Source organism: Balaenoptera physalus (genome assembly GCF_965194825.1).
Source record: "Balaenoptera physalus genome assembly, chromosome: 15".
NCBI classification, from domain to species: Eukaryota; Metazoa; Chordata; class Mammalia; order Artiodactyla; family Balaenopteridae; genus Balaenoptera; species Balaenoptera physalus.
In genome coordinates this window covers 1,665,772-1,680,164 of record NC_138894.1, presented here as the reverse complement: position 1 = coordinate 1,680,164, position 14,393 = coordinate 1,665,772, and the positions used below count along the sequence as shown (strand labels likewise).

The window sequence follows — 14,393 nt, the reverse complement described above, 5'->3', positions numbered from 1 at the left end:
AGGTTTACGTTTTCTTCTGAAACCACACTTTCTGCCGTGGGACATTCTTCACTCTTTGTTTACGTGGAATCATCCTCTTTGCCAGTCTTTTTACTGTGGCCCCTCCCTCCCTTAATTTTCTATTTTGATTCATCTCTTGGTTGGTTACACTTCATTTTCAGTGACATTTTTAAGTGCCCTCAGGTGCCGATTTCCTCTGATGCTGGAGAACGTCTGCTACCTTCAAACTCGAAGGACGAGGTGGCGAAGCTGTGACCCGAGTACGTCCTGCAACGTCTGCCCACCAGCGCCGGGCGCGGCCTGCCCACCTCTGCGAGGGCTTTGAAGGCTGTGTAGGAAAACGGTCCCGCGGATCGCTGGCCCTCGGGCACCCCTCAGGCTCCAGGCAGCAGCCCTTCCGCGTCACTGGGAGCGGACTGCTTGGTTCCTATGGGAACGCAGGCGTCTGAGCGGGGCAGGGGGACCACAGGAGCCAAGGAGGAAGATTACGGCTGCTTCTCCTTCCACAAACATTTACAAACGAGGAGGTTCCTCCACGGAACAGCCGTCAGAGTCCTGCCTCTTGTGCGGAGTGCCCTGGAGGACCTCCGGCAGGCTGGAGGAACCACGCCGCATGGCGCTCCGGCCCCCTTCCAGCCCTGGTCCCCCCTCCGCCTTCCTCCTCCCACCCGTGAGGCCCTGGGCGCTCGGGTGAAAGTGGGGCAGGCTCTTCCTCAGCATCTCAAGGCCCTCTGTGGGACGCCCTGCCCCAGCATCAGCCCCTTACTGGGCGCGCTCTGCCCTGCCCTCCCTGCCCAATTCAGTGAGTAACTGCCGAGTGCAGGTTAGCTGTGGCTCTCACAGCGAAGCAGGGGATCCGCAGGCGGGTGTGGGCAGGCACATCCGACACACCCTGCCCGGAGTCCGGGCCCTGCAACATCGTCGCAAAAGGACAGATTTTCTGCCTATTCAGCACAGCCGGGGAGGAAACACAGGTTTTGCCCTAAGCCCTGAAATTACCTTTGTCAGAGCAGAAGCCAGAGAACTGACGTGATGTGAGAGGCTCAGGAAATTCCAGCTGAAGGAGAGGTCGTGAGCCTTCCTATGGAAAGAAAAGGAAGCATTTTTCCTCCTAAAATAAGGAAGCCAGCAAGCTTTCACCAGCAAGAGCACGGGCACACTGCCTTAGGCTCCTCGGTGTTCATCCTGCCTTTGCAGGGCGGCTGCTTCTCCTGTGGGCCCTGGACTCACCGCCCACAGCGGAGGCTGCCCTCTGGACACCTGGGGACTCGCGCCTGCAGAGACGCGGCCTCGTTTCTTTGGCGTCTGTCTCTCCCGTCTTCTCTGTGAGATCTGAATCTGAGCAGGGGGGGCAGTTGTCTTTCAGAAGCTAAGATGTCATCTCTGAGTTTCTCTGCCTCTGCTCTGCTCCTCTCTAAATGGGGCCCCATCCCTTTATGGCACATTCTCCTTTTCCGAGGCAAACACCCCGATTTGCAGACGGCCTTTGCGCACGCCCTTCTCATCGGCACCCGCGCTCCTCCATCGGGAGCTCTCCTGGGCGGCAGCCCCTCTGGGCACCTTCCCTGACTCATCCCTCGCCTGCGCTGCAGGATGGCCCACAGGACGGCAGGCCCTCACTGCCCCAACACCTGGATGGAGCACTCAGGTTCCATCACCCAGCTTTCAGACTGCACCCGGGCCCCGCCCGAGGTTTCTTTGAATTGGTCGTCTCAAGGTCAAGCCTAGCCGGTTTCCAGCCTTGGCCCCACGGTCTGCTCTTTCTCTCCGTGATGTGGCTCATCTTTCACCTCTGCCCTGATGTCAGCATGTAAGAGTCAAGGCCTGTCCTCTCCGATCACTCCTCCACGGTAACAGCGAACCGAATTCTGCCAGGATCAGCAGAAAGTTTCCTGAAGGTTTATGGGTCACAGGAAGTGCTTTTAATAGCAAAGCACTTAAATCCACATGGCTCTTGAGCTGGGCCTCAGCCAGGATTTTCGCAGCTGAGCTCCCTGTCCTCCCTCCCGTTTCTTCTCCTCTTTTCCAGGAACTCCCTCCCACCCCTGGACTCTTCCCCAGGCAGCCTCCATGCCCTCGTGCACCAAATCCTGACCCAGAAGTTTTACCAAGTCATTTTCCCAGATAAAGTCAGTTTCCTCCCAATGGAGAACTCTGGTGTCAGCTGTGTAGATGAAGCAGCTTTTATTTCCTTACCAGAGCAACTGCTACTCTATCGTATAACCATCCATTTCTGTGTCTCCCTCTGAAACCAGGCTGGACTCTCCTCTTTCGATCCATGCATCCCCAGAACCTGGCAGGGGGACTCACTCATAAACACCCAGTAGGTCCAGCTGCTGAGAGACAGAGAATGGCTGACCAGAGGACAGCCCTCAGGGGATGCACCCCGATGTTCCTGTCCAGCAAGAGCCCGCGGCTGGGGATGAGGGGCTTTGGGGGGATGTGCAGCGTTGCCTAGCAACATTTCCTCACTCTCCTGTCACTCAGAACGTACAGACCAAACGATTCTTAGGGCAAGACTAGCTCTTTGATCTCACTTAAAAATAGGTATGATCTTTCCTTTTGTCTCTGCTCAAAATCCATAATTCTTAAAGGACCCCAAGGGTGAAAAGTATTGAGGATCTCAGATACTTACACCCAGGAATCTACTTCATCAGAGGGTTAACTGTGTCAGAGGATATTGGGAGGCTATCCAGGGGCCCACAGCCTGTCTTCCGCTCCCAGAGGGACAAATCCCATCCGCGGTGGCGGGTGTGCTTCCGGCCTGGAGTTGAACCGAGTGCTCACGTGGTCTGGCCTGGACCGGGACAGAAATGCCTTACGGATGCGCTTACGCAGCCCAGGAAGAAAACATCCAGAACCTTCCTGCGAACTTAAGTTCCTTGAAGATTTGCATCGGAAATGTTGCACATGAGTCAAATAGTAGTAAGGAATGACCAGATTTCCCTGGTGCCGGAGACACAGTGAACACTTGGTTTTTCCTTTTCCTCTTTCCTTCGGGCTCCCAAGGGAGCCTGGACCCAGGCTGCAGAGTGGGGCCCAAGGGGCTCTGCGGGCTTGTGGGTGCAGGGAAGGCCCTGCTGCCCCGTAGCCCTGGAGCTGCAACCCACCGAGAGTGGGACCCCCAGGTGGACCCAGCGCACAGTAGGAGCACAGCCTGTGGATAAACCTGGAACCTTCCACCACTCAGCTCTCAGCCAGCAGCTGCCGAGGGCCCGCCCTTTGCTGACCTGGGAGTGACAAAGGCAGAGGTGCCACCGCACTCGGTCTGGTCGGCCGCACAGCCTCCGCGGCCGGTCTGTTCTGGAAACTGGCTCGTCGCCCCAAGGGAAGTACAAGGGTAGGTCCCGTGACACAGCACTTTCATCAGCGAATCAACACATAACCTTGTTTTGTGTGCTTCTGTTTAATTCACACTTTTAAAATAATTAATTAATTAATTTTTTGGCTGCGTTGGGTCTTCGTTGCTGCACGTGGGCTTTCTCTAGTCGCGGCGAGCGGGGGCTACTCTTCGTTGCGGTGCGCGGGCTTCTCACTGTGGTGGCTTCTCTTGTTGCAGGGCACAGGCCCTAGGTGTGTCGGCTTCAGTAGTTGTGGCACATGGGCTCAGTAGTTGTGGCGTGCGGGCTTAGTTGCTCTGTGGCATATGTGATCTTCCTGGACCAGGGATCGAACCCGTGTCCCCTGCATTGGCAGGTGGATTCTTAACCACTGCGCCACCAGGGAAGTCCCTGTGCTTCTGTTTAAAGACACCTTATTTAATATAAATTGTTGATTCATTAACACTGAACTCTCAGTGACAGCCCCGTAACTCGGACCTGAGTGAGACTCATCCCACACGTGCATCTTCTCCCTGCAGCACATCCCAGCCTTCCTGCCCTTAGAAGCCCCAGACAGCACCCCAGCAGCATGCTTGGGGCCGTTTCCAACAGCATGAAATGTGAAAAACATGTGGAAACTAAATAGGCCACAGAAAGGGCACTTGCTGACAGTGTGACATGAAACAGAAAGCAGAGCCCTGTTTGTTTGACCTCAGCTGGGAACGTGCAGACAGGTGACACCTTTCTCTCCACTCTGAGAGTGTGCACAAATGCCCACGAACGCACGGTGAGCGTTAATTTTGGGTTACAAATTAGTTTTGGAGAGCAGGTGAATTCACAAATACAGAATCTGTGAACAACAGGATCGACTGTGTATATATGTACGGATGTATGTGGCATATCTATCAAAGTGGGACATCTACACACACATGGGTACATGTGACAACCATATGCATATGTTTGTCTGTCTTTAAAAAGTAAAGCTTACACTCTTTGTACCACCCACCTCACGATGAGGAGGCATGGCCCTAAAGGTGGCCTCCATCAGCTGATTGGAGCAAACTTCTGGTTACTTGGTTTTCCGAGAGAAATTTCCAAATCTAACCGTCCCACACCATCTCAATCAGACTAACCCTGCTTGTATCCTGACTTAGTGAAACAGAATCGGGTTTCACTAAGTCCTAGAGCCCAGGAATGTGAAGGTGGATTTTACAGTTTTCAAAGTTCACAGTTTGAGAATCACCTGTGAAGGTTCCCAGACAGTGGGAGACGTCAGCCTGGAAACTCTGTCTGACCCTGGGGGGCAAGAGGCAAGCCACAGCCCTTCCTCCCCGCCCCCAACTTGTGAGCAGATGAAACCAGTCTGAATTTGGCTCCGGGAGAGAAGAATGTCGTAGGACTGGGAAGACAGGTGCAGCTCCATTTGGAGCTGGGTGACCTTTGTCACACACAGGTGCTAACATTCACTTCCCTAAGGAACTGGGCCAACTGTCTGACTTGGGCATAGTCTAAGAAGACACAGGCCTTTAAAAGACACACTGTGAAAATTCTTTTTCATTCATCAACTTTTACTACACTTGACCTACCAAAGTGACAGTTATTTAAAACCTGTTAAAGAGTTCTCCAGACGTTTATTTTAAAGTGTAATGTAAAAAACTGTATACAGAACTAGATTTTATAATGGATTTGTGAATAAAATAATACTCAAGGTTGTTAGCACTGAATAAATACCTTTTTGATAGTTATATACACAAATATGCAACTGTTTGAACTTTAATTAGCAGCTCTCTTCTTTTTTCAGTTTTTCACTGGCTTTTTACTTGGTGCTTTTACTTGTGTTGCACTGATGGTCTGTGTTCTGTGAACAAAGTAAATTAACAGTATTAGTACTAGGAGCTGATTTTTGCCAACTATGACAGAAGAATACTGTAACCTTGAAAGGCATCCAAACAGTTTTACAGACCTAATTCTATAAACCTCAGGTTGAAGAAACCCAGAGAGCAAGCTTCTAAAAAGTCTTGAGTATATGTATACATTTGAAACAAGTACCCTCAGCTCCAAACCATCATTATGTCAACGCGGCATAAGTGGGGCGGCACATTCTTCATTCACCCTTCAATACGTTCACCAAAAGTCAAGTGCAAGAGCAGCATTAGTAATGACCAAACTAACAGCAACCTAGGCATCTGTCGACAGTGGAGCGGGCACGAGTGCTGGGACATCTGCGCAGCAGGGACCGCACAGCCCTCGGGTCGGGAAGGAGACACCCCGTTTAGCTCCGTTCCCACGACACGGGGGAGAGGGGGACAGGCAAGCCTGTGAGGGGCACTGAAGCCGGGGAAGGAGAGACAGGAGGGTCTCCGAGTTTCTGGGCGTGTTGGATTCTGTGCTGCTTGTCCATGTGTCTGTACCTCGTGAAAACTTTCTTTAGTTGTGTGCTTACTTATGCACTTTACGCAATTTGTATTACATTTTTTAAAAATTTATTTATTTAATTTATTTTTGGCTGCGTTGGGTCTTTGTTGCTGCCCGTGGGCTTTCTCTAGTTGCGCCGAGAGGGGGCTACTCATCGTTGTGGTGCGTGGGCTTCTCATTGCGGTGGCTTCTCTTGTTGTGGAGCATAGGCCCCAGGCACGTGGGCTTCAGTAGTTGTGGCACACGGGCTCAGTAGTTGTGGCTCGTGGGCTCTAGAGCACAGGCTCAGTAGTTGTGGCGTGCGGGCTTAGTTGCTCTGCAGCATGTGGGATCTTCCCAGACCAGGGCTCGAACCCGTGTCCTCTGCATTGGCAGGCGGATTCTTAACCACTGTGCCACCAGGGAAGCCCCTGTATTACATCTTATAAAAGTTTACTCAGAAAAGAAAGGCAGGGCTGTGAAGAAGTGTGTGGCTGGAAGCAGAGATCGATGTCAAAGATGGAGAAAAATCAAGTGGCATTAAAGAGGAAGGGGAGGAAGTCAAGGACTGTTCACTGTGACAGTTTTGAAAGGTGAAACACAGAAACTCTGGAACTCATAGAGGCTGACCTGGAGAGTCACAGCCGGGGTGCGGGGCCCTGGCGCCCCAGAGTGACCACAGGGGCCCCGCCGTCCTCCATCGTGTGCTCGGGGAGGCTCGCGTGGCTGTGGTCTGCTTCCCAGGGCCACGTCTTCGTTCGTTTGGCCGTCAGAGGTTCACGGAGCTCTTCCTCCTCACTCCTTCCATCCACCTCAAGCCCAGTGGAGACAAGACCTCCCTGGGGGGATGATCTCTTCTGTTCTCTGAGCAGAGATGGCCTTTTTCCCAGTGCTTCCCAGACCTGCCTGTCCCGGGTCTTAGGATCACCGAGGTGCTTGCCAAAAACATGCTCCCAAGGCCGTTTCCTGGAGACTCTGATTTGGTTGGTCTGGGGTGGGATCCAGGACCCCAGGCTCTTCTTCCAATCAGACAAGTTTAGAAAACAGTGCTCTGGTGCAAAGGACATTCTTTGGAAAAGAATAAACACATTACTGTAAATAGTGAGATGATGTTTTGAAAATAGCTCAAGATATTGTAACGATTTTACAATTTCCTATAGGGGAAAAGGAGAAGGGGAGTCATGCCAATGCGTGCGGCGGTAAAGTTGCTACATAAAAATGCAGGCTGCCCAGTTAAACTTGAATTTCAGATAAACGATGAATAATATTTTAGTAAAGTGTGCATGAGATGCCCTTAGACTGCTTATCTGGAATTCAGACTCAGCTGGATGCTCGGTATTGTTATTCGCTAGATCTGACCACCATCCAGGAGGGGGTTGAGGACCCCGAGGGTGGTTGCTGGGGCCATTGCAGAAGGAAACTGGCAGGTTGGGTGGGGTCAGAGGGGCAGTCAGAGGCTCGTATGACGACGGGAACATTGATTGACTGTTATGTAAGCACTTCACGTTATATAGTGGATTTACCGCTTCCCCTAACCTATGATGTCAGGTTTATCCTCATCCCCCTTTTACAGATGGGAAACAGGGCAGATAGCTGTAACTTGGCCCAAATCGCGGCAGTGAGGAACCCAGGCAGTGTGATCCGTGTCCTTGGACCAGCTGCCAGCCTGGCCGCCACCAGGGAGAGGCCAGGGTTCTCAGAAACGGGGCTCTTCACCGTGGGTGGTCCCTGCCCCGGCCCCGTCCGTCCTGTGTTCGGCTAATACTGACTGTGTACCTGCTGTGTGCTGGCCCAGGGCTCACAGTGGTGGGACGGGGGTGCTGGTTCTAGAACTTCATCAGAGATTCTGAGCCCTGAATCCCCCTCCCTCCGTGGAAGGTGAGGGCCCACTGGTCTGGCTCCTCTCTCCCCGGATCTTTCTCAAACCTCTGGCTGCCTTGCCCAGGGCTGGCCACCCTCCCGTCGGCTCCCACTGTGTCTCATCCATGTGTGCTCCTGCCACTGACCTGAGAACTCAGAGCAGCCCTTGGTCAGGGAAGCAAGAGGCATCGGCCGGCCCCCTCCCCCGGGCAGTCTGAGGACTGAGGAGGGTCCCTGGAACCCACTGAAGACCTCACAGTGGGCGTCAGCTTGGGACAGAGGCATGTCTGGGAGGACTTGGTGCCCAGCAGGAGGCTGCCCATCCCCCGTAGACTTTCCACCTTTTCGGAAAAGCGAGACCTCCTCCTGGCAGCGGTGGTCTTCCCAGTTTCATCCCTGCCTTTGCAGAAACTGGTCTTCCTTCACCCTCCCTCCCCCAGCCCCACCCAGGCAGCGAATGAAGGCACAGCATTAAAACGTGACTCTTACAGGATCGTAATGAAGGAAACACAAATCACAGCCGTGGGACTGTTTTTCACGCGTCAGACTGACGAGCATGCCAGAGGTGAGGGCCCGCAGTGCTGGTAGTGATTTGAGAGGCAGGTTCTCTCACACCCGGGAGAGGGTGACTTGGAACACATTGTTGGAGGGCATTGTGGTAACATCTGTGAAAAGTAGAAGTACACACATCCTTTGACCCAGGTCTCTTGGAGGAAGTCACCATACGGCATAAGCCAAAATATCTGCCTAAGGGTATTTACTGCAGCACTAGGTGTAACAGTAAAAAAGCCAGAAACAATAAACCTCAATGTCTGTCAATGTGGAAATGATTAAATAGTCTGTAGTTTCTTTGCAAAATCAAATTCCACTTACTATTAAAAGGAATGAGCTAGAAAGCTCCCCAAGACACCTTTCTTCTTCTCTGCATCTGCTGTTGAGGAATTCATCCCACAGTCACCACAATTACAACGTTCTGGCCACAGTGCTGGGGAAGAAGCAGTTAATCCCAAGAGCCTCAAAAGCAGACACCGGGAAAGTCAAGGAAGGTTTAGAGACATGTGAAAACTGTGTGGAAGCTGAGAGAAGTGAGGCGGTGGTTGGAGGTGGGTGAGGGGACCGCAAGATCCATTTTAAACGGGAGAAACTTGAATATGGAAAAGCCAAAGGGAAGAACTCAGCTGCAGTGTGCTCTTAAGTTAAAAACAATAGCCACAAATGTGTGTATACACACGTATCTGTAGAGTGTAATAGGGCATATACAGTTTGATCCCATTTGTGTAAAAGTTTAGAGGCTAGTCGTGATGGTATATACATAAACATTTTCTGGAAGGACACATAAGAAATTATTAATATTGGTGACCATTGTTAATTATTAATAGTGGTAACTATTATTATCTTTGGGGAGAGCTGGTGGGGTGGAAGAGAGGTGTGATTTTTCTTTTTATTTTATACTTCTGCACTCTCTTCTTCCTCCCCCAATCAAAATTCTAATTTTCAGGGTGATTGATGTCATCTTAGTAGGAAGAGGAAAGCAATTCTAGTGAAAGGAATCCAAGGAACCCAAGCTAAGAAGTAAAGTGTAAATAACCCCCAGTCACCCCAGTAAACTGTGCTGAATCCCAAAGCGGGGGGAATTTTGGGAATGTGGCCCATCGCTCCCCTTCCTGGGTGCTGGTGTCACTGTGAATTGTGCCCGGATGAGCATCCAAATAATCCGGGATCAGCTGCAGGGTGGGGTTACCTGGGGACCTTCAAAACCACTAATGAGCTCTTACCACACCTGATCAGGTAAACCCATGGGGTGGGGCCCAGGTGGCACTCTTTTGAACACTTGACTCCCAACCCAGCTGCTTGTGAGAATCACTTAGGGGGTGAGAAATATTAACATCTGTATCAGTCTGCTCGGGAGGCTGTAACAAAATGCGACAGGTTGGGTGGCTTAAAAACAGAAATTTATTTTCTCATAATTCTGGAGGCTGGAAGTCCAAGATCAAGGTGTGGGCAGGGTTGGTTCCTTCTGTGGCCCCTCTCCTCGGTTTGTAGACGGCCGTCCTCTCCCTGCGTCTTCAAATGGTCCTCCCTCTGTGTGTCTGTGTCCTAATCGCCTCCTCGTATAAGGACCCCAGTTTTACTGGATTACATTCTGCCCTAAAAACCTCATTTAACTTGGTCACCTCTTTAAAGGCTCCATCTCCAAATACAGTCACATCCTGAGGTCCTGGGGGTCAGCTTTGACATACGAATTTTCAGGGGACACGATTCAGCCCATAACACTGTCCAAACTGCATTTTAGGCCAGTTAAGTCAGAATCTCTGGAGGTGGACATGAGTGTGTTTTCAGCCACAGATGAGTCTGATGTGCAGCTGAGGCTGAGGTACGCCGACCCACAGGGGGACAGGGGGACAGGGGGACAGGCGCAGGAGGTGGGCTCAAGGGACCAGCAGGCAACCGCACTTTGTAACCGGCAGGTGTGTCCCCAGCGAGAGCCGGGATGGTGCTGCTTAGTGTGGCCGTCGGAATCGAGAGCTGTAGCCGTCCCCCCACCAACTGCGTCTTTAAATCCATTTTTTCATCTCCTCCCAGCTTGGAATTCGGTCTTGGAGGAGCTCAGTGAAGCGTGCTCTTAATCAGAATTACCAGATCGAATTCCCTGAGGCCAGAGTGATCAAAATGTAAGTGAGTTTCAGATAAGCTAATGACATCACTGAAAAGAGCCAGGGCACGTGACAAGTCCAAAGAGTTGACTTCCAGAAGGGAGGTGAGGAGGCCATACCCCAGGCAGCGTGCCCCTGCCCCGTCCCATCGCTGCCGAGCCCCATGGACCTGTCTGTGTGAGGATGTAGTGCCAGGAATCGAGGAAGAGGCTAATGAGGTGAGACGGACCCTCCCAGCGCAGAGGTGGTGATGCCATCACGTCAGGGAGCTAACCCAGCCCCAGAACGGCTCCACCTTTGAACTTGTTGTTAGAGGACATAAGACATTTCTTAGTGTTTAAACTGTTGACCTGGGATTTTCTGTTTCTTGCAGTCCAGAGCGTCCTAACCTGACACAGCTAGTTACTGCCAGGCAGTGGTTCTCAGTTACAGCGGCTGAAAATTATACCCACTTGGTAGCTGTGAAGAAAGCAGAACAAAACAAAATCCCACTGATTTCTGAGTTCCACATCCAGAGATCCTGATTTAATTGGTCTGGAGGGAAGTAAAGGCACTGGGAATTTGAAAGGTGGGATGGGGCTGAGAGCCACTACGCTAACGTCAGGAAATTTACATGAATGGGGATCCAGAAGCTGCCTCGGAACCTTTCAAGCCAAAAGCTGAGCAAAGATGGGGTGAAACAGAAGGTGGGCCTGTGCCTCTTGTCCTGGGCTGCTGTCAGGGCCGAGCAGGAACAGCTTATGCCCATGCGGTGGGCAGTCCACAGGGAGCTGCCACAGAGCTACCCAGGGCAGGTGTGGACCCAGGATCTGGATAAAAATGACCTCATTTCCTTATCAGTCGGAAGAGCCAGTGTGTGTGCTCCGCGTGTGCAGTGTGCATGTGTGTGATACACATGTGCATATGTGTGTGTGTATGTGTGCGTGTGTGATACACATGTGCAGTGTGTGCATGTATGCGTGTGTGCATGTGCTGGTGATGGGGAGATGGGGTTTGCACTTTATTTGGAACTGGGGAAACACAGGCTTTCAGGAAGAAAAACCAGGGGGACTGAAGGCCCGACCGTGGTGTGAGCCTGCACCAAGCCTGACCCCAGGTGGCTGGTGTGGGTTGTGTGTGCGTGGAGGGGCACTGAGGTCTCCCCCCTCGGGAGTGAGGTGGGCTCCGCTCCTAACTCTGAGACCATGGGATGGCTGTGTGCCTCCTGCAGACACAGCAGGGATGGGGACACACAATGGGACCTTGGGGACAGGAAAAACCAACATCCCAGAAACAGCTCTGGGCGGGGGACCCCGTCCCTGTGCGGTGGGAGTGGAATTTTCACTGTCAGTCTGGACGGTGGCCATTGCGGTCAGTGGGATGTCGACCTGTAGGTCAGCGGCGGGTCGTCATCAGGAGGACCCGGCCGTCTCATTTCCTTGGCGGACTGCCTCTAAGGATTGTGACCAGGACAGATCACCCTTCCTTTATTTTCCTAGTTAAATAAGAAGCAAACGGTGCTTTCTCTTCAACTATCCCTTTAAGGGTTGCCCACGGGATGGCCTGGGTGAGGATGGCCAAGCCTGACTTTTGGATGGTGATGATCAGGAAGAGGAGATTAAGTCATTCGATTGTTGGAAAAGTCCTGAGTGGGAGTCTGGTAAAACGTGGAATAACGTCGTCCCCGCCCTCAGAGAGCTTATAACTCGTTAGGGAAAGCGGACTGAGATGGAGAAGGGTACCAGGAGTGGTTAGAGGTCCAGCGGTGTGACCCTCAGAACAAAACCCCTGAGCTGGGGCGCCTGGAGGGGGAAGCACCTTCCTGAGGAGGCCAGACTGGGGGGGTGACAGGTGCAGGGACTGGGCCAGGGGAGGACAGCGGGCGGACAGCCTGCAGGGCCACGGGCGGTGCGGTGGGCGTGGGGTGGCCGGGATGCAGGGGACTTGGGGGCCCAGAACCAGGGCCCCAGGGAAGGTCAAACACCAGCTCACACGCCTGAGGCCAGGCAGCCCCTCCCTCCGCTGTGTCAGGACTGGGAGTGGCCCAGCCTGACCTGCAGGTCAACATCGCTTCCAGAACATTGACCTGGTCACCTCTGTGTCCTGTTAGGCTGTTGGCCTCGAGCCCTGAGTCAGTGACCGTCCTCCCAGAGTGCTGGCAGATTGAGCAATAAACGCACGGCTTCCTGGGCAGGACTTGGCTGGCTGGCTCCTGTCCACGTCCTGACCCCGGGGGACCCTGCTGGGGGCCACAGTGGCCCTTTCCCTCTGAGTAGAGACCACTTCGTGTTCTTCTCTGTGTCTCTTCGGGGTAAGTGCCAGGCCCACAGGGGGTTAAATTCAGTAACCTTTCACTTCCCCCAACTTTATTAGAGACAAAACTATACATATTTTTAAGACTTCATTTTTTTGAATAGGTAAATATATACATGAACAAAATTGTAAAGTTACAGTTTTGGGGAGAAAGAGAAAAGCAAGCTTCCCTTTCTCCTCGGCTTTTCCTTCCATCTGGTTCCCTCAGGCAGCCACTATTAGGCTCCTTGGGAACCCTGCGAGAAACATTCTGTGCTTACGGGCTTCTGTGAACACGTATTTTCGCGCTCAGCACGTCGCTTTCGTCACTTACCAGACACCCTGCGGCTTTCCTGTACGAGTGCACCTAATCCTGCTGCTTTCTTTTTAACAGCCGTGCGCTGGTCCACGTGCAGAAGCGCGTGATTTATTCAACCAGGTGACCACTGGTGAGCTTGTAAGGGCAGACGACGTTACACTGAGTAGCTGTTAAGACACAGTTTTGTACTTGCACCAGTGAAGGCTAATCGCTGAAGAGAAGTCCTGGGTCTCAGGATGTGTCTCTTTCACATTAGGGCAGTTAGCGCTGCATTGCCTTTGTAGAGGCCACACCAAGTTACGTGTAGTTTGCAGAAGCCGGGCAGGGCTTTTGGTCTTACCAGGCCCTCATAGCGCTCTGCTCGGGCTGTGAGGGTGGGACCCCTGAAAGCCCCTGTGGCTCGACAGGCTGGCCAGCTGGCGGGACGCCCCTCCCCGACCCCCGAGACCAGCAGTCGCAGGTCGACGGGGTCCCAGGGGCCTGTCAGGCTGGGCGCCTGGACGCTGGGTTCTGGTCTGTTTGTGGGAAGGGTCACCTCAGGGTCACAGAACAGGGGGAAACGGTTCCCAGGGCCGGGAAGGGGCGGTGAAGGAGGGAGGGGGATGGGAGAGGGGTGACGGGCGCTGGGCAGCGGGGGAGGGGGGAACTCAGGAGAGCAGATCCAGTCTGGGCGGGGGGAGCGTAAACCGTGGGGGGAATCTGGCGTTTTAAAATTCCTGAAGAAATATCAACAGAAGAGTAATTCTTTAGAGGGATTCGTGGTTAATTTTGTGAATTTTGGAATTTCCTTGTCTCCCAGCCTCTGGCCTTCACATCTCAATACTTTTTTTTAGATGGTTTCACCAGTTTTGCTCAGTCCCGTGGTAACTGGGTGTCTGTCTCAGGGCTTTTGCAGTGTTAGGGGCAGCCTATGAGGAGGGTTCCAGGGGCCCCTTGCTCTTGCTTTGCTAGAGCAAGTCAAGGCCCTGAACCAGTGACCTCCGGACTGTTGTGAGGAGGCTGAATGGCTTTTTAGGAGAAGTCGCAGCATCAAGCTCAAATCTTATTAAGCAAACCGGTTTCAGTGCTTAAATGTAAACACACCCATCTGTGATGCAGATAAGGCCTGCTTCGTTTAACCGTAAACCTGCCATTTGAACAGGAAAGAGCTTGTACTGGGCTATGCCTGTGTAAGGAAAATTGCTCACAGGCTCCTCTGTGCTTTGCAGCCGATGGCTACCCTTTAGAAGCAGCCTCCCCCGTGCCCAGGACGTGCAGCCCGTGTGCCTGGCCCCCTTTAGGCTCAGCACATGCGCTTAAGTTACTTGCTCAGCTGTTTGTTTACATTGGTTTGGACTCCAGAATGCTTAGTTTACAGGGGTCACAATCCAGAATTATCATTATTTACTTTGCTGCTTTCATTGCCCCGGCAGGGGTTCCTTCAGGTCCACTACCCCTCCTCACCTTTCCTTTCAGCAGCACAAGCTAGTTAGGGTCATCTGGTCGTTTCCTTGACCCGTCCCTGGAATCAGCCCCATCTCCAAGAAGCCCTGGTTCCGTTTTGTGGAGAATGGTGTCTCTGTCTAAGTGTCTCTA

General features: G+C 52.5%; 1 long non-coding RNA gene across 1 annotated transcript in view; it reads right to left on the bottom strand.

Moving 5' to 3' along the window:
- Nucleotides 1-13,411, bottom strand: part of LOC309643651 — a 41,824-nt gene extending 28,413 nt beyond the window's left edge. The window contains exon 1 of the long non-coding RNA XR_014253947.1: nt 1,000-13,411. This is a non-coding gene — a long non-coding RNA (uncharacterized lncRNA). The remainder of the gene's footprint in view (nt 1-999) is intronic.
- Nucleotides 13,412-14,393: the final 982 nt, after the last annotated feature.